Source organism: Eptatretus burgeri, chromosome 4 (assembly GCF_056783735.1).
Source record: "Eptatretus burgeri isolate ZD-2024b chromosome 4, Ebu_testis_v1, whole genome shotgun sequence".
Taxonomy (NCBI): Eukaryota; Metazoa; Chordata; class Myxini; order Myxiniformes; family Myxinidae; genus Eptatretus; species Eptatretus burgeri.
The window spans coordinates 17,514,785-17,535,559 of NC_140964.1; the positions used below are offsets into that span (position 1 = coordinate 17,514,785).

At 42.7% G+C, this 20,775-nt stretch overlaps 1 protein-coding gene across 19 annotated transcripts in view; it reads right to left on the bottom strand.

Moving 5' to 3' along the window:
• Positions 1 to 20,775, bottom strand: part of LOC147027556 (oxysterol-binding protein-related protein 6-like) — a 185,148-nt gene that overhangs the window by 121,076 nt on the left and 43,297 nt on the right. The window contains exon 1 of one of the 19 annotated variants that reach the window (XM_085877055.1): positions 10,433 to 10,530. The exons of the other annotated variants lie outside the window; for them this stretch is intronic. The gene's annotated coding sequence lies outside the window, so the exon portion shown is untranslated. Of the gene's footprint in view, positions 1 to 10,432; positions 10,531 to 20,775 lie in introns of those variants that run through there. 19 annotated transcript variants of the gene reach the window in all.

Here is a 20,775-nt window from a genome sequence, read left to right on the forward strand (position 1 = left end):
CCACAAACCATCCCATCTACATTCTCAACAACCCGCTCAAAGAGATTCAGCAACTCAAACTCTTGGGTCTCACCCTCAGTCATGATCTCTCTTGATAAAGCCACATTTCCAACCTGACCTCCAAAGCCAGATGCCGACTGAGAATCCTTCATCGTGCAAAGTCCTTCCTTGGCATACCTGAGCTCCTATCCACATACAAGGCTTTCATCCAGAGCTTAATGGAGTACTGCTCTCCCCTCTGGGATGGCTCCCCTGTATCACATCTTGCAAAGTTTGATGCCGTGGAAGCAAAATTGCTTTCAATGTCATTGGAATCTCTCGCAATTAAGCTGAATCTGTGGGCCTATCACTTCGCGATTGCTGACAGGTCGGTGGTATCTACAGGATATCTACCAGATATCTACAGGACGCATGCAGTCCACCAGCATCCCTCTCATAGTGAAACTGCCTAAATCCAGAATCACTGCTCACCTCCACTCACCTCTGATGAGATTAAAATTGAACTCTTTGGCCTGAATGCAAAACACTATGAGTGGCAGAAACTGAGCAAGCTCACCACCCATCGAACACCACCCCTACCGTGAAGCAAGGTGGTGGAAGAATCATGCTATGAGGATGCTTTTCAGTGGTAGGGACTGGGAGACTTGGATGGATCGAGGGAACAATGAATGGAGCCAAATATAGGCAAATCCTTGAGGAGAACCTGCTTCAGAGTGCAAAAGACCTTAGACTGCAGGGAAGATTTACATTCCAATCGGACAATGACCCCAAGCACACAGGTAAAACGACACTGCAATGGCTTCAGAACAAGAACGTGAAAGTCCTTGAGTGGCCCAACCAAAGCCCAGACTTGAATCCCATTTAGAATCTGTGGAAACACTTGAAGATCGTTGTTCACCGACGCTCCCCATCCAACTTGACAGAGCTTGAGCAAATCTACAAGGAAGGATGGGAGAAAATCCTCAAATCCAGATGTGCAAAGCTGATACAAACACACCCAAGAAGACTCGAAGATGTAATAGCTGCCAAAGGTGCTTCGACAAAGTATTGACATTTAAATAAAATAAAGATTGTAAAAGTGGCATAAATAAATTCATTCTGTCCAAGTTCTGAGGTGTGTTCAGTTGCCAAGCAGCGAGCTCGTGCTTGCCAAGCCAGCCGCTCCATATCAATGGTTTTGAATGGAGTGCATGCTTAAGTGATTTAAGCCACTTGGCAAGCACACTACCAGAACCTTGATAACTGAACACACCCCTGCAAAAGTGGAGGTTCTTGTAAGTATTATGAAAGGAATTTATGTTATACGGTGATCAAATACATAATTCAATTTAAATGAAGGTTTAGAGAGGTTTAAAGGCGTGTATATGTATATGTGTATATATATATATATATATATATATATATATATATATATATATAAATATATATATATATATATATATATATATATATCTCCCTCTCTCCGTCTGTCCCTCTCTCTCCCCTCCCCCTTCTCTCTTTCCCTCTGTCTCTGTCTCTGGACGTATCCGGAGAGTGGTTATGTCTGGGCAGTGTTTCCTCCGGACGTGGCCGGGTGGTGTGTTTGTCTCCAGATATGTCCGGGCGGTGTGTTTGTCTCCGGACGTGTCTGGGTGGTGTTTGTCTCCAGACGTGTCTGAGCGGTGTTTGTGGCCGGACAAGTCTTGTCAGTGTTTGGCTCCAGATAGCTCGGCTCCGGACGCGTCCGGGCAGTGTGTGTCTCCAGACAGCTTGGCTAAGGACTTGTTCGTTTTTTATAGTATGACCGGTAGAAAATGGATTTTAGACATTTCCCCCCCTTGCCCCATTTTCACTGTTATTCTTTGCTGAATCATTTTGATGAGACAGGATGAATCATAATAATGCTCCCCCACATGTCTGCCTTCCCTTCCCCCACCCCTCCTCGGTCCCCCTCCCTCCTCTCTCTTTCTCCCTCCACCTCATCACTGGTCCCCCTCCCCCCCCCATTTCACCTCCCTCTTACTATTCCCATCAGCGAAACGATGGGTGGTATTTGCTAGTTGATAAAGAAGGAAAGGTGGGGAGTCGGGATCACGGTTCCTCTGGCGGGAGGAAGGGGGAGTGGGGGAAGTTATAATTTGCCGGGAAGGTAACACGGTAACTGGACGCAAGGACGCTACTTAAATTAACTGTCTCAGACGGCATCCATGTTTGCTTCGCAACCCGTCATACCTCGGAGTTATCTGCGGCTCGTCGGCGTCAGGGTCAAAGGTCGGGAAGTGGTTCCGAGTAGCTCCCTGTGACCTGGCCGGCATACCTACAACAATGTATTCGTCTTTCCTTCTTGGTATCCATTTTTTTCATCGATGCCTTAAAAGTGTCTGAAGTTGATGAAAGCAAGATTACAAAGCACATTGCATTCTCTCTCCGACAGAGGAAAAGAATTTTTTTTTAAAAAAACTAGAAGGGCGCTCTTCGACATCATGGCGGATATGCCTCCTCCCACATTATTGCATCATTATAATACTTGGGGAGAGTTTGATTTAAATCCCTGAACCCAGATTCAATACATTAAATAATTCTGGCTGCCAGACCATGCATCCGATCAGGTTGAAATATAAAACATGTACTCCCCATGACGACGAGATCATAATTCTGAAGTTTCACGTCGATTGATAAAGCAATTCAAAAAGAAAGAATATTTGTAAAAGATTTTCTTCCAATCCAATATGGCTGCCAGTCTGTGTGACCTATTATTATTCATGAACATGCTGGTATCCCCAAAACTTGGGAACATGTGGGTGAAGTTTCCCCTCAATCTGTCAAGCCGTTCGAGATAAGATGATTTTTAAAGATTTATTCTTCAAAAAATCATACCTGCTAAACCATGTGACCTATGACGTCAATGGAGGAGACATCACGTCATATGACATCATGTTAAAAAAAAATATGGCTGTGGAACCATGTGACTGATGAAGTCATCAATATTTCCCCCCCCCCATACAATTTATCCCTGGATGATCCTCCAAAAATTTAATACTAATCGGATAAAGTGTTTGACATATGCAATTGTGACATCATAACAAAGCCACTGATGACATCATAAAAAGAAATCACACTTATTTCCCCTCTGGAGTAGTTGACATATGCCAAGTTCCAATTTTTTCCCACGGAGCGGTTTTGGAGATACAGAGGTCCAAAGTTTTTCCTTCATTCCAACATGGCTGTCACACCACGTGACCTACAGCGTCATAATTATCATTAAAACATTATACATGAATATTCACACCCATCATGAAAATTTTGTATCAATCGGATAAGCGGTTGCACAGACAACAGAAAATTAGCACAGACGGACAGAAAGATGGACGAACATGCGTACGTACAGACTGACAACCTGAAAGCATAATGCCTCCGTCGACAATAAAAAATATTCCTGTCACAAAAATATAATCAACTTTATCACCAAAGGTGATATCGAAAGGTATCACCTTTCGATAATGTAGTTGGGTCTCGGTATAGATATAGATATCACAACATGGTGTAGATTAGTTGGGGGTCCATGTCCGTCTGTGTCTCTCTGCCTGTCCGTCTGTGTCTCTCTGCCTGTTTCTTTTAGAACAGGATATCTCATCGTGATTTTTCACCATTGAGAGATAAGGACCAAAAACGCCATAGAGCAGGATATCTCAAAAAGTTGTGGACGTTACAGACAAAACTTGGTAGGCAAGTTGGGTATGTAACAAGAAAGAATTGATTCGATTTTGATGAAGATCCGAATCTGGATCTAAGAATTTTTAAGTGATTCTTCATCATTGAGTGATGGGGCTAAAACAATATGGATGGCACGATATCTCAAAAAAGTTATGGACAGATTCTGACGAAACTTGGTTGATGAGTTGGTTCGGTGACAAGAACAAGCTGATTAGATTTTAGTTCAGGTCCGAATCCAGGTCCGGCCTATCAGTGGTACACAAAACGTAAACTAATCAGCTTGGTGAAAGTATGCGTTCTACCGACTGCCCTTCTTGTTATAGTTACTCACATAATTTATATGAAGGGATGTGGAGAAACATTTCCATATTTGCAGATGGTGTGAAGAAACTATGTATAAGGTCAACACCGCATTCGCTTCATGTTGACATCACCTTCTTTGATTTATAAAATATCCCCCTGCAAATACAACTTGGAACCCATAGCTGTTCGACACTTTACCCATAGCTGATGTACTCTAATCCTCACATCCATTACCACCCAGGATCAGCCTGGTGTTGGCTTCATGGTTAATGTGGCTGGCTTAAGATCTTAGGGTCTCAAGTTTGAGCCACTGCCATGCGGTTGAATTAACACCAGGTGGGTTGATTCAGCCTATCATCCTTCTGAGGTCAGCAAAATGAGTACCAGCTTATGGGTAACGGGGGGGGGGGGGCATTGCATCAGCAGCACAGCCATGTCTTCAGAAAATTATGCTGCCGTACAGCCGCAGGCTGCATATGAATAAATCAAGAAAACTGTCCCCAAACCAACTCCTTCCTTTCCAGGTAATATCTATATCTCTATCTCTATCTCTATCTCTATCTCTCTCTCCACCTACCTTTCTGATGTTTCATCCCCTATTCTCCCTTCCTGTTATTTCAGCCTCCCTCTTGCTGTGTTTGAGCTTGTATCCAGCTTGTTCACCCCCTGTCTTCCTTCCTCCTGCACGCCTTATTCTCCCATTCTTCCTCCTCGTGTCCCCCCACCCTGATATTGGTGTATTTCCAGTTTTCTACTGTGTTCTGGGTGTGCTGTTTTATTCTGTATTCCAACTCCTCCACGAGCCTCGACTTTGTAAAAATTTCAATAATAATAATTAATGCGTTATAATGTTGGGGATATAGATATCATAACATGGAATAGATTAGTTGGGGGTCTCGGTATAGATATCATAACATGGAATAGATTAGTTGGGGGTCTCGGTATAGATATCATAACATGGAATAGATTAGGTGGGGGTATAGATATAGATATCATAACATGGTGTAGATTAGTTGGGGGTCTCGGTATAGATATCATAACATGGAATAGATTAGTTGGGGGTCTCGGTATAGATATCATAACATGGAATAGATTAGTTGGGGGTCTCGGTATAGATATCATAACATGGTGTAGATTAGTTGGGGGACAAGGTATAGATGTCATAACATGGTGTAGATTCGTTGGGGGTCGAGGTATAGATATCATAACATGGTGAAGATTCGTTGGGGGTCTCGATATAGATATCATAACATGGTGTAGATTAGTTGGGGGTATAGATATAGATATCATAACATGGTGTCGATGAGTTGGGGGTCTTGGTATAGATATCATAACATGGAATAGATTAGTTGGGGGTATAGATATAGATATCATAACATGGTGTGGATGAGTTAGGAGTCAAGGTATAGATATCATAACATGGAATAGATTAGTTGGGGGTATAGATATAGATATCATAACATGGTGTAGATAAGTTGGGGGTCTAGGTATAGACATCATAACATGGTGTAGATTAGTTGGGGGTCCAGGTATAGATATCATAACATGGAATAGATTAGTTGGGGGTCTAGGTATAGATATCATAACATGGTGTAGATGAGTTGGGGGTCTAGGTATAGACATCATAACATGGTGTAGATTAGTTGGGGGTCGAGTTATAGATATCATAACATGGTGTAGATAAGTTGGGGGTCGAGGTATAGATATCATAACATGGTGTAGATTAGTTGGGGGTCTAGGTATAGACATCATAACATGGTGTAGATTAGTTGGGGGTCTAGGTATAGACATCATAACATGGAATAGATTAGTTGGGGGTCGAGGTATAGATATCATAACATGGAATAGATTAGGTGGGGGTATAGATATAGATATCATAACATGGAATAGATTAGTTGGGGGTCGAGTTATAGATATCATAACATGGTGTAGATGAGTTGGGGGTCTAGGTATAGACATCATAACATGGTGTAGATTAGTTGGGGGTCGAGTTATAGATATCAAAACATGGTGTAGATAAGTTGGGGGTCTAGGTATAGACATCATAACATGGTGTAGATGAGTTGGGGGTCTAGGTATAGACATCATAACATGGAATAGATTAGTTGGGGGTCGAGTTATAGATATCATAACATGGTGTAGATAAGTTGGGGGTCTAGGTATAGACATCATAACATGGTGTAGATTAGTTGGGGGTCCAGGTATAGATATCATAACATGGAATAGATTAGTTGGGGGTCGAGTTATAGATATCATAACATGGTGTAGATGAGTTGGGGGTCTCGGTATAGATTAGTTTGGGGTATAGATATAGATATCATAACATGGTGTAGGTGAGTTGGGGGTCTCGGTATAGATATCATAACATGTAACAGATTAGTTGGGGGTATCGATATAGATATCATAACATGGTGTAGATGAGTTGGGGGTCTTGGTATAGATATCATAACATGGAATAGATTAGTTGGGGGTATAGATATCATAAAATGGTATAGATATCATAACATGGAATACATTAGTTGGGGGTATAGATATAGATATCATAACATGGTGTGGATGAGTTGGGGGTCTAGGTGTAGATATCATAACATGGAATAGATTAGTTGGGGGTATAGATATCGATAACATAATATGGTGTAGATGAGTTGGGGGTCGAGGTATAGATATCATAACATGGTGTAGATTAGTTGGGGGTTGAGGTATTGATATCATAACATGGTGAAGATTCGTTGCGGGTTGAGGTATTGATATCATAACATGGTGAAGATTCGTTGGGGGTCTCGATATAGATATCATAACATGGTGTAGATTAGTTGGGGGTATAGGTATAGATATCATGACATGGTGTAGATAAGTTGGGGGTCTAGGTATAGACATCATAACATGGTGTAGATATCATAACATGGAATAGATTAGTTGGGGGTCTCGCTATAGATATCATAACATGGTGTAGATGAGTTGGGGGTCTCGGTATAGATATCATAACATGGTGTAGATTAGTTGGGGGTCTCGGTATAGACATCATAACATGGTGTAGATTAGTTGGGGGTCTAGATATAGATATCATAACATGGTGTAAATAAGTTGGGGGTCTAGGTATAGACATCATAACATGGTGTAGATTAGTTGGGGGTCCAGGTATAGATATCATAACATGGAATAGATTTGTTGGGGGTCGAGGTATAGATATCGTAACATGGTGTAGATGAGTTGGGGGTCTCGGTATAGATATCATAAGATGGAACAGATTAGTTGGGGGTATAGATATAGATATCATAACATGGTGTAGATGAATTGGGGGTCTTGGTATAGATATCATAACATGGAATAGATTAGTTGGGAGTATAGATATCATAACATGGTAGAGATATCATAACATGGAATAGATTAGTTGGGGGTATAGATATAGATATCATAACATGGTGTGGATGAGTTGGGGGTCTAGGTATGGATATCATAACATGGAATAGATTAGTTGGGGGTCGAGGTATAGATATCATAACATGGTGTAGATAAATTGGGGGTCTAGGTATAGACATCATAACATGGTGTAGATTAGTTGGGGGTCCAAGTATAGATATCATAACATGGAATAGATTAGTTGGGGGTCGAGGTATAGATTTCATAACATCGTGTAGATAAGTTGGGGGTCTAGATATAGATATCATAACATGGTGTAGATAAGTTGTGGGTCTAGGTATAGACATCATAACATGGTGTTGATTAGTTGGGGGTCCAGGTATAGATATCATAACATGGAATAGATTAGTTGGGGGTCAAGGTATAGATATCATAACATGGTGTAGATGAGTTGGGGGTCTCGGTATCGATATCATAACATGGAATAGATTAGTTGGGGGTATAGATATAGATATCATAACATGGTGTAGATGAGTTGGGGGTCCAGGTATAGATATCATAACATGGAATAGATTAGTTGGGGTACAGATATAGATATCATAACATGGTGTGGATGAATTAGGGGTCTACGTATAGATATCATAACATGGTGTAGATGAGTTGGGGGTCTAGGTATAGATATCATAACATGGAATAGATTAGTTGGGGGTCGAGGTATAGATATCATAACATGGAATAGATTAGTTGGGGGTATAGATATAGATATCATAACATGGTGTAGATGAATTGGGGGTCTTGGTATAGATATCATAACATGGAATAGATTAGTTGGGGGTATAGATATCATAACATGGTATAGATATCATAACATGGAATAGATTAGTTGGGGGTATAGATATAGATATCATAACATGGTGTGGATGAGTTGGGGGTCTAGGTATGGATATCATAACATGGAATAGATTAGTTGGGGGTCGAGGTATAGATATCATAACATGGTGTAGATAAGTTGGGGGTCTAGGTATAGACATCATAACATGGTGTAGATTAGTTGGGGGTCAAAGTATAGATATCATAACATGGAATAGATTAGTTGGGGGTCGAGGTATAGATATCATAACATGGTGTAGATGAGTTGGGGGTCTCGGTATCGATATCATAACATGGAATAGATTAGTTGGGGGTATAGATATAGATATCATAACATGGTGTAGATGAGTTGGGGGTCTCGGTATAGATATCATAACATGGAATAGATTAGTTGGGGGTATAGATATAGATATCATAACATGGTGTAGATGAGTTGGGGGTCTAGGTATAGATATCATAACATGGAATAGATTAGTTGGGGGTACAGATATAGATATCATAACATGGTGTGGATGAATTGGGGGTCTACGTATAGATATCATAACATGGTGTAGATGAGTTGGGGGTCTAGGTATAGATATCATAACATGGAATAGATTAGTTGGGGGTCGAGGTATAGATATCATAACATGGTGTAGATGAGTTGGGGGTCTACGTAGAGATATCATAACATGGAACAGATTAGTTGGGGGTATAGATATAGATATCATAACATGGTGTAGATGAATTGGGGGTCTTGGTATAGATATCATAACATGGAATAGATTAGTTGGGGGTATAGATATCATAACATGGTATAGATATCATAACATGGAATAGATTAGTTGGGGGTATAGATATAGATATCATAACATGGTGTGGATGAGTTGGGGGTCTAGGTATGGATATCATAACATGGAATAGATTAGTTGGGGGTCGAGGTATAGATATCATAACATGGTGTAGATAAGTTGGGGGTCTAGGTATAGACATCATACCATGGTGTAGATTAGTTGGGGGTCCAAGTATAGATATCATAACATGGAATAGATTAGTTGGGGGTCGAGGTATAGATTTCATAACATCATGTAGATTAGTTGGGGGTCTAGATATAGATATCATAACATGGTGTAGATAAGTTGGGGGTCTAGGTATAGACATCATAACATGGTGTTGATTAGTTGGGGGTCCAGGTATAGATATCATAACATGGAATAGATTAGTTGGGGGTCGAGGTATAGATATCATAACATGGAATAGATTAGTTGGGGGTATAGATATAGATATCATAACATGGAATAGATTAGTTGGGGGTATAGATATAGATATCATAACATGGTGTAGATTAGTTGGGGGTCTAGGTATAGACATCATAACATGGTGTAGATTAGTTGGGGGTCCAAGTATAGATATCATAACATGGAATAGACTCGTTGGGGGTATAGGTATAGATTTCATAACATCGTGTGGATGAATTGGGGGTCTACGTATAGATATCATAACATGGTGTAGATGAGTTGGGGGTCTAGGTATAGATATCATAACATGGAATAGATTAGTTGGGGGTCGAGGTATAGATATCATAACATGGTGTAGATGAGTTGGGGGTCTACGTATAGATATCATAACATGGAATAGATTAGTTGGAGGTATAGATATAGATATCATAACATGGTGTGGATGAATTGGGGGTCTACGTATAGATATCATAACATGGAATAGATTAGTTGGGGGTATAGATATAGATATCATAACATGGTGTGGATGAGTTGGGGGTCTACTTATAGATATCATAACATGGAATAGATTAGTTGGGGTATAGATATAGATATCATAACATGGTGTAGATGAGTTGGGGGTCGCGGTATAGATATCATAACATGGTGTAGATGAGTTGGATAAAACTGCCCTTTGTCTGTCCCTCCTTTTCCTTGCTTTAAATTTTACAATTATGTGCATCGAGGAAGAAAGGAAAGATTGACTGTTCCTTGTACTTACATATGATTGTACATTTGTATGGTTGAAAACCGATTCATAGCACATCGAACACGACAAATAAACTGAGAAAGAAGGGCCGAATCAAATATTTCCTTGTACCGACAAATAATTTGATGATAACAAAACTGCAATGAAAGATGCATGAGAAGAGCCAAGACTATACAGCCATATAAAGTCATTCCTAAAACACAATGAACTAGGACGGCACTCGGTGGAGCACGTAGCATACCTCCGCCAGGCTGAACAAGTCACGTTTTGTATCCCACTGATACACCTGATCTGCATCCGCACCTGAACCAAAATCCAATTGGCTTGTTCTCGTCATCCACCCAACGCATGCACCTAGTTTTGTCACAACGTTTTGAGATATCGTGCTTTATATATCGTGTCTGGACCCTTCTCTCAATGGTGTAGAGTCACTTTAAGACTTCTAGTAGTCAGATCTCCATGATCTTACTAACTTACATGATCTTACAGAGGCAAAAACGTCACCTCCATGATCAGACCCTCAGGTGTGGAGGTAATCATGATGACTTCGTTCATCTCTGAGCATCCATTTCATGTCACCAAGACTGCTGTTTATTTTACCCATATTTTTGCAAGATAGCTTCTTTGTTGGCATGCTGTTGAGTTGTGCGGAATTAAAAACAACCACAAACGGTCTTTTGTGTCTGGTAAAAACAAAGAAGCGCTGCACCGAGTGCACGCAGTCCTTCCGAAGCAATGGAAAGCCAGCTGAAATGAATACCACCACAGTGTCCATTTGGATAGAAGTTGTCATTCGCAAATGTGCTGCAAAACTCACAAATTTCATCGTTTGGGGTTCGCTTTCTATTGAACACCACTTCAATCAAGTGGGAAGAGAAAACGCATGGAAATGGCACAGGTATAATTGGCCAAATGCCCTTAACTTGTGCCCTCATTCCATTCCATTCCATTCCATCCTTGTGATTGACATAAATCGTCATATTGGCATGCAAACACTGAATGTAATCAACAATATATTTCTTCTGTTGGAATGCAATAACCACTCATGTCATTGTGAGCAAGGGATTCCAGAAATAGCGCAAGAGTGCCATTAATGTAAATGCTGCAAGCTTTCCAATTCTCTTTTGTTTTGCACCCAATGATCATAGAGACAGCAGTGAAGGGAGAAATAGTGCGGTTGGCTCGCCATGGGGGACCACTGAGGTCCAACAACCGTCCAACGACTTCGCATGGTGAGCAAATCCCCATCAAGTTCGATGTGAGATTACAGATTGATGGTTAAGGACCCCCCTCCCCCTCCCCCTCCTTGTTTGATTGCCAATTATATGAGGATTGCAACATTGGCAATAACTAAAACAACAAAGCAAGGGTCATTAAGTTTTACAAAATGCTGAGATATGCATGAAATGATTGATTCACGTTCTTATCAAGCCCATCAGCAGATGTTTCGAGAGGATTGAGAAATATCAAGGCTCGGTGCTTAACGGACTGTCACTTGGTGAGGGCCCAATCGAAGATCTTGAGGTCAATTTCCAACTTCTACAGTGACAATGTGAGCCCCAAGTTGGTGGTGACCAAAATGATAATAACCCCTCCAGCGCCCTCCTGAAACTCCTTTTCCAATCTTCAAGATCGTGAGTCATGGAAAAGCAAGACTGAACTGGCAGTGGCGTAGCGGGGCAACAGTTGGGCACAAACAGCAAGCGAATGAATGAACAGGATAAGAAGAAAGAGTGAGGAGGGGAGAAAACATGAAAACCAGCAAGTAAGAAGGTTGGGTTCGGAAGGGTTACTGGGGGTAATAAATATCATGGGTCAGGATGGGGGGATGGTCACAAGATAGTGGCGTGCTGTCTGCTTGAAGCTCTGACGAGAAGAGTGGAAAACAGTCTCTGGAAGGCGGTTTCATGGACGGTTGAAGCAAGGAACTCGAGCTCTTCCACGAGCCTCGACTATGTATTCAAAAAAAATTTGAAGTGTGCAGTCAGACTGGATTTTGGGAGTTTAGCGAAAAGGGGGTTACTGGAAGAACATGTGCATGCTGGAGCTGCTGGGGAGGGTCCTCGGATCGAGAGCACAGTGAGCAATGTCAGAGAAGAGAGTAAAAAAGACAGAGGCTAACGACTTGCCTGCACGCAAAAGCAACAGACGGTGCCAATAATGTTGATAGTTTTAAATTCCACAGATAAGAATCCAGAAGAGATGGATGAGATGCTGGGGTGCCTGCCCAGAGGGGTGAGCAGTACTCCATTTAACGAGGAACAAAAGCCTTGTACGCTGTAAGTAACTTTGATTTTCCGAGGAAATACTTGGATCAATGGAGGATGTTTCTGCTGACAAAGTGCTGTTTCTTCAAAAAACCATAAATTTAAAACCAAAGGCAGACGTTGTCAGGTCACTTCCACCTCATTTTCAAGTGGGGCCCCATTGAGAATGCTTTTTAAAAAATTATTATTGGCATACAAAAGAAGAGGGAGGTGATTAAACCAATGAAAGAAGTGATCTCCCAATCCATTGCAATGCATTAATAAAGACATCAAGAAGGTGGTGGTGGAAAACCAAGCCGACAGACAAGAAAACCCTACCTAAACACCACCCAAGGGTTCAAGAATGTAGAAATGCAGAAGTATGTGAGAGGGCAAAGGTGAATACAGGCTTGACCACCCAGATACATCATTACAACACGAGATCACGACATGTCCAACACAGGAACGAGCAGTGACCCAATGATGATGACACGACCATTATTTCAACACAAAAAAGGGTTCCATGTTTCGACACACGACCAGAAGTGGGTCAATGGTGATCTATAATAATGGTGGCATGTGAGAGCTGGTTCTCTTTTGGCTTGATAACACTTGTGAATCGCAGGCGAAACGTCGCCTTTGGTGGACTCTGCACATTCCTGTTTGTACCTCATTGGAGGGTAGAGTGTAGTTATATTCATTGGTTGGCTGTGCCATTCTTTCTATTAGAATACATGTGTATATCTATCCTAGTAAATGTATGTATGTGTGTGTGTCTCCTACATAACTCCAAAACCATGAAACCTAGCATAATAAACTTTGCATGCATACTAAGGGAACTTTAAGGAAGTGTAAGAGTGAAAATTGGGTGTTTGGGTTAATTAAAACACCACTTTTGAAGATAATTAATGGCCTTATTTAATTATATTATTTATCAGGCGATCCTCGACCACCTCGCTCTATATGGGGTCTAAAGGCATTTCCTGGGTTACCTCACTGGGGTCTGAAGCCACCATGTTTTTTTTCCCCTGCTCAACAATTCCTTGATTCAACGCAATGATCTCATCATGATAAAGTTTTTTTTTTCACTTTCCTTACTCATATTATCGAATGTCTTGATCATCATAGCTATGAATTGCTGGTATATTGCAATGCTTGTAAACACCCGGAGACGCCGTCATTTGTGGCTATATTTCATTTCCGCACATGCCATAACCTCGAGAATCTCTTTAACTTAGAATAATTACAAAATTTAAGCTCCAGACTTGAAATTGGCAGCAGTTCCGACTGCTAAAAAAAAGTGTTAATTTGTCCAATTCAGACATTTCTTGGGCGTTTCCGGATGCATGGGTTTATATGACCGACGACAATGGGTAATTGCTTGCCAAGCCAGGCGTTCCATTGGAGTGCTTGTTTGAATGCTTAAGACACTTAGCGAGCACTCACCAAGCTACTTGATTGTATGTTTCAAAACCACTAGAAGTAGGACCTGTCGCTTTACTGATGGAAATGCCAATCTTTGCGTAATTTTGGGGGGGAAAAAAACGGAATAAAATTAACATTAGGCTTAATTTTTTTTCGACTGTTTGGACAATTATATTTTGTGAAGAAAAGATGAAGGAATGTGCAGAAAGTGGAAGTTCATTCGGCACAACGCCATACTCTCGAACCTAAAGGTCATGTCATCATCTCTCCATGACAATGGAGTCGACAGGTGTCCCTTTTTTTTCAGCAATTAGACGCAGTTTTCTTTTTCATGAGTTGTGAGATCTGCTTTCATGACAAAATATTAATACAAATATACTAAGTTTCTGCAATATATTAATAGTCGGCAGTGGCTGAAAACGAAGAAGTATGAAGACAACACACACGGAGGTCAGATGTGGTGGGGTTTTTGCATGCCTGCATGTGAGCAGGTTGGAGGACCCCTCATTCTGCTTTCTTCCCTTCCCCTCATATATTAACAAACAGGCATAAATTCCTGGGTGGGGATAGTGTGAAATAATTCTGACTCAACCTTGGACTTGAACCCAAGGACCAAATTGCTTACACAGTTACACAGAAACAGCCCACAGAGCCATTGAGCCTTCAGGATGTTCTCAGAAATTTCTCACACCAACACAGCAATTTCTTACCCAAACACAAAGTATTTATACTGTGACGATTGTGAGCCCCTGGGGAAAATGAAGCAGCGACAAAAATAAAGCCAGTTACATCTTAGTATTTTGTTTAGCTTTTAAATATATACTGTATTCATGTAGGCAGATATGCGTTGCTCATGTTAGTCAGCATTAATCCATGTTCTTTCCTTTCTATATATATCTCAGAACATAATATCTCAAAAGGTTATGGACAGATTCGGAAGAAACTTGGTGGATCGGTCGCGCATGTGACAAGGACGAATCCAATTTGATTTTGGTGTTATCCAAATCGGGATACAAGAATTTTTTAATTTTTAAAGTGATACTTCACCAGAGAGATGTGGCCAAAAACTATATATAGCATGATATTTCAAAAAGTTGTGCACGAGTTATGACAAAAACGAGGTGGATGAGTTGGTTAAGTGACAATAACAAGCCGATTCGATTTTGGTTTAGGTCCAGATCCAGATCCAGCCTCTCAATGGGATATATAACGTAAACTGTTAATCTTTGCAGAGGTATGAGCTCTACCGAGTGCAGTTCTAGTATATTTTGAAGCACCCTGCGTGTGTGTGTACCAATAAATGGCAATGTGTGTGTCTCCTTCATAACTCCAAAACCATAAAACCTAGCAGCCTGAAACTTTGCATCCATTCCAAGGGAACTCCACGGACGTGCATCAGTGAATATTGGGTGTTTTGGTTAATTTAAGCAATGCTTTTGAAGATAATGAACGGCGTTACTGAATTAAATCTTTTATCAGGTGCATCCTCGGTCACCTTACTCTTTGGAGTCTTAAGGCGTCTCCTGGGTAACCTCTCCGGGGTATGAAGCCGCCATGTTTTTTTGACTGCTCAACCATGCTTCGTCTTGGAACAGGCCGCAACAATTTCTTCATGATAAAGTTTTTTTTCTCACTTTCCTCACTCATATTAACGAATGCCTGTTCATCATACCTACGAAATGCTGGACACATCACTTTTGTAAGTGCCATCATTTTCAAATTAGGAGCTTGGAGCGATTTTATGCATTATATGAAATGATTTTCCACGATCTACTCTCACGGACTCATTAAAGGACATCATCAAAATATTTTTTTCCCAGTTTTGAGGATAGGATATCGTCCGGACTAAATAAGTGTCAAAATCTGGAGTGAAACCTGATAATTTAAAGAAATAATGAGTCATAACTAAGCCGATGTACCTATTTACTTTAAGCAAGCAAGGCCATGTTCCCTCCTTCTCCATACATACACAAGAAAATGTGAAATTTCCAAAGCATTAAACTTTTCTTTTTCTACTATACCGTTTGGAGATTATATTGAGCGAACAAAAGATTTTAGAATGTGCTAAAATTAACCAGCTTCATCGAGCAATATGACTTCATGCATTTAGTGCTTGATCGAGCTACCTGTCCCCAAGAATGCTTATCCATAGCATCTGCCAGATCTGTGTCAATATTTTTGGAGGTTTCGTGATTTGCTCGACAGTGAATCAAAGCAAATCTGTCGAAAAACGGACATTTAAAAAAACAACGGCGGTGTTGTTCCCCGCCCCATCCCTCTCCCTTCCACAGATCTCCTCATGTCTCTGTTCCCCACTGTTTTTTCCTTCCCTCTCCTGCCCTTCTTGTCTCCTGCTCCCCTTGTTGTACATTCTGTGTGTTACCTCTCAAATTAACCTTGACAGTGTATCCAAAAAGAAAAGCCACACATCCTTGGTGCTGCCAGCTCCTGTTGCTAAAGGACGACATTTAACACCCATAAAGCCAGCATGCGGCATGGGATTACATGTTCGAGACAACAATTCAACAGGCTCCCGAGTTCAACATCGGCCTCATTTAGCTTGTTGAAAAAATCCCAACAACCACAGGTGTGATTTACTGTGGGAAACCACAAGGATATTTAGAGTAAAGATTTGATGCAAGACCAAGATTTACAGTAATGTTGAAAATATATTGTTGACTGCATGAGTGGGATGTGGATAAAGGTGTGAAGAACACTGAGAAGCGGTGCTCTGTGGGGAAGTAAGTTGTTGCAGTCCCATGCTGAGTCATTCAGAAAAAAAATATACAGCTTTCACCAAATATGCATAGCTGTTAATAACGCTGTGGAAAGTTATTTTCTGTATTTTAAGTATATGAGCTTGGTCACAAGCATTGGCCTGTTGGGCATTTTCATCTGAGCATGTAGCTTCCGATGCAAGGATCTCCCCTTTAAATAACTGAAACTGTGTTGATTCTCCTGATGTTCTCCAAATAGGCTCATAATGTTCTTCCAATTCATAATCCAGATCATTAACTGTGTCTGCTGTGTCGACTGACCTCATGACCTCATGTCTGCTGCAATGCTCAAAGACTAGTCTGAACTCTCAGGGGCCACTGGTTTAAATCCTGGATTTAAATAAGTTGCTTTGTGGTGGAAGGGAAGCATATTCAGTTATATATGCTCAGCTGAGTCCTTCTCAATTTTTGGTGTAAACCCTGGTGGAATTTAATGAGATTTACGTTTAAAACTGCAATCTGGTAAGTGTCAGCAAGGACTGGTTTAAGGGGCATTAAGCTGGCTGTCACACCTGCAATAACGAGGGGCTAAAATGTTCCTTGGTATATTTTACAAGACAACAATTAGCATTAGCTGGTGTTGGCTTAATGGTGAGGGTGGTGGGCTTGGGATCCTAGGATCAGGTCAGGTCAGGTCAGGTAGCGGTGCATGCGCCAGAGCAGCGCGTCGCTGCATCCACTTTCTGCCGGAACTCCAGGGGCCTCTCTCTGGCCATCCCCCAGCCAGAGGCCTGGCCCATCCCCATCTCCTTGAGATGTTGATCAACCTGCTGCAACCACGAGGCACGTGGTCGGCCCATTGGCCTCCTCCTCTCATGAGGCTCCCTCGCTGAGAGAATCTGGTGAGCTGGATCACCGTCAGGAAAATGAGCCACATGTCCATACAGCCGCAGCCGACGCTCACAGACCATGCAGGTAACAAATCTCATTTGAGTCTCTCTCAGCAACATGCTCATTGGACACAAAGTCTGACCAGCCATAGCCAAGGATTCCCCGAAGAGACCTGGAACCAAAGGAATTAAGTCTCCATCTCAGATCCCTGGTCCGAGTCAAAGTCTCACATCCATAGAGCAAGACTGGAAGCACCAAGGACCTGAAGACTCGGACTTTCGTCCTCCCGCACAGGTACTGGCAGCGCCACACCCCATGATCCAGTGAATCCATGACTCCCCAAGCCCGACCCAGATGTCTGTTGACCTCTGGCTCACAGCCAGCAGAGACAGAAATATCACTGCCAAGGTAAGTGAATCTCTCCACGACCTCAATATCCTCATCACAAACAGGTACAGACAGGATAGCAGCATCCAAGATGTCATTGAAAACCTGGATCTTAGTTTTGACCCAGAAAACCTGTAATCCCAACAGCTCCGACTCCTCATTCAGCACCTCGAGGGTCCCCAAAAGGATATCTGGAGTCTCCGCAGAGATGACTGCATCATCTGCAAAATCAAGGTCAGAGATCTTGATATTCCCAAACGATGCACCGCAGCTTGATCTTTCCGACATCCTCCCTGGAATTCAGTCCATACAAGTGCTGAAAAGTGTGGGGGCGAGTACACACCCCTGACGAAATACAGTAAAAACTGGAAATAACTCAGAAATGGTACCACCACATCTCACACACTCTCAGTACTAGAGTATAGTTCAGACATCAGATCGATCAGTTTTGGTGGCACCACACGAAGACCAAGAATCCTCCAGGGGGCATCCCGATTCATTGAATCAAACGCTTTACAGAGATCAACATAGGCTGCAAGCAGCCCCTGTCAAAACTCTCATCTGCTTTCGGTGAGGACCCGAAGAGCAAGGATACGGTCAATCGTTGACCTCTTTGGTGTAAAGCCTGACTGCTCTGGACACTGGGGCTCAAGCACATGGTGGCGAACCCCATCAAAAATTATCCGAGCAAAGACCTTGCCCGGCACTGAGAGCAGCGTCACCCCTCGGTAGTTGTTGCAGTCTTGGCGATCACCCTTCCCTTTCCAGAGAGGGACAACAAGGCCCCTCTTCCAGTCATTTTGGATGATGCCTGTGTTCCAGGCAGAGCACAGAACTGCATGCAATGACACGAGTGCAGCATTTCCACCAGCCTTGAAAAGTTCAGCATGGACGCCACAGATCCCAGGTGCTTTACCCCATTTCAACTGGTTCACCCCAGTCTGAGTATCGACAAATGAAGGTGGACCACAGTTGATTGGATGGTCAGCAATAGGGATTGTAACACCCCTGACATCTAACTCGACAGCTGGTGGATCGGCCTGGTACAGCCGTTCAACGTAACCGGCCCAGCGGGCCTTCACTTCGGACTCCTCTGTCAAGAACCCACCACCCTCTGCTCTTACTGCAGTACACCGAGGGATGGGCTTGGACGAACGCAATGCGCTAATTCCCCTGTAAGTAGGACAAGAATCACTTGACCACGTGATCCTCTACCCCCTCACAGATTCCTCGCACATAGTCCTCCTTGTCCACCCTTCGTGCACGCTCCGTTTTACCCCTCAGCTCCCTGTACAGCTCAGCTCTGCTATTCAGCATGGCCCTGTAACTCCAGGCAATGGTATCCAGTGTCCATTGAGAGACAAAATTCTTCTTCAACCTCCGGTGAGTTCCAAGACATCTTCCGGCAACATCAAGGATGGTGGTCTTCAAGGCACTCCACAACTCTTCAGGATCCCCCAAAGCACCCAGACCCCCCAAATCTCCACTCAGCCTGTTCGCAAACTCCTCAGCTGCCCTCTCATCCTTGAGCTTGCCAACATCCAGCCGAGGCTGGAATGGTACGATTCTCCTGGATTTAAGCTGCACCTTAAGAGTTGCTACAACAAGCCGGTGGTCAGTATTGAGGAACTGAGCACTTCGGTCGACCCTGCATTTCTGGATCATCCTCCAGTGACCATCAACGAAGACATGGTCAATCTCCTTTGCCACACCACCAGTGTTGGAATACCAAGTCCAGCGATGAACTTGTGGACGCTGAAACCATGATCCAGCCACTCGAAGTCCATGATTTCTTGCAAAGTCAAGGAACTTAGTGCTATTCTGGTTCATAGTTCCTGACTCATGGGGACCAACACATGTCTCATAACCATCCCTATCAGTTCCAGTCGATGCATTGAAATCCCCCAAGACTAAAAGTGTATCTCGTCTGGGGCACTGACCAACCACAGACTCGAGTGTGGCGTAGAATGCATCCTCCACGGTGAGATCACTCGCCTCAGTCGGAGCATACTCAGAGACCAGGGAAATGACACCTAAGGAGTGACAAATCCTTCGTCTCATAATACGCTCATTGACAGGTGTTACCTCAATTATCATTGGAGTCAACTTGTTGGACAAAGCTACAACTCCTTGGGCATGGTAACCATCAGAGTGACCAGACCAATAGTAGGTGTAACCACCCACCATGATCTTGCCGCTATCCGTTCTCCGAACCTCAGAGAGAGCTGCAATACCGATGTCCAAATGCTTGAGCTCAGATGATAACAGAGACAGGTGATCATCCTCTCTTCAGGATTGGACATTCCCGGCACCCACCCGAAGGGACGACTTCAGGTTAAGCCAAAGAGACCGCCGTCTGGTGGACGACACCTCAGCAACACCCCGACACAATCTCCCGCAATCTGACCCGGGAATGTTACCCTGTGGTTTCTCTCCTATCATCAAAGATTGGAGGTCCCGAAGGCTTTGCCCCAATCCCATCATCCGGTGAGCTGCCCGGTGAGGGGAAGCTGCACAGGAGGTACTCCCACGGAGTGGGTTTTCAGATGTTTTTAATGCTTTTGGAATGTTTTGCAGAATGAAGGGTTTTACAGTGGCCGGAGTGCAAATCCTGCCACCAACCTCCTAATAAAACGTAACCCAACTGCAGGAGGACGTCCGCAGACACAGTTGGGCACAAGATATGGATGGCTGTTGGCTCACAAGGAGCTCCTCTGCCATTTGACAAGTTTTGTTCTCCATCTTGCTGGGTGTTCATATTATACACCCTCCTCACCTAGAAACTTGGTGGGGGAGACGGTTTAAGTCGCCGACAACCCGACCATGGAACAGGTTAGTACAGGTTTACATGGTACCTGTAAGCAAGTCACAGATCTAATCTGACCTGACCTGACTGGTACTCCTACTCGTGTAACCAT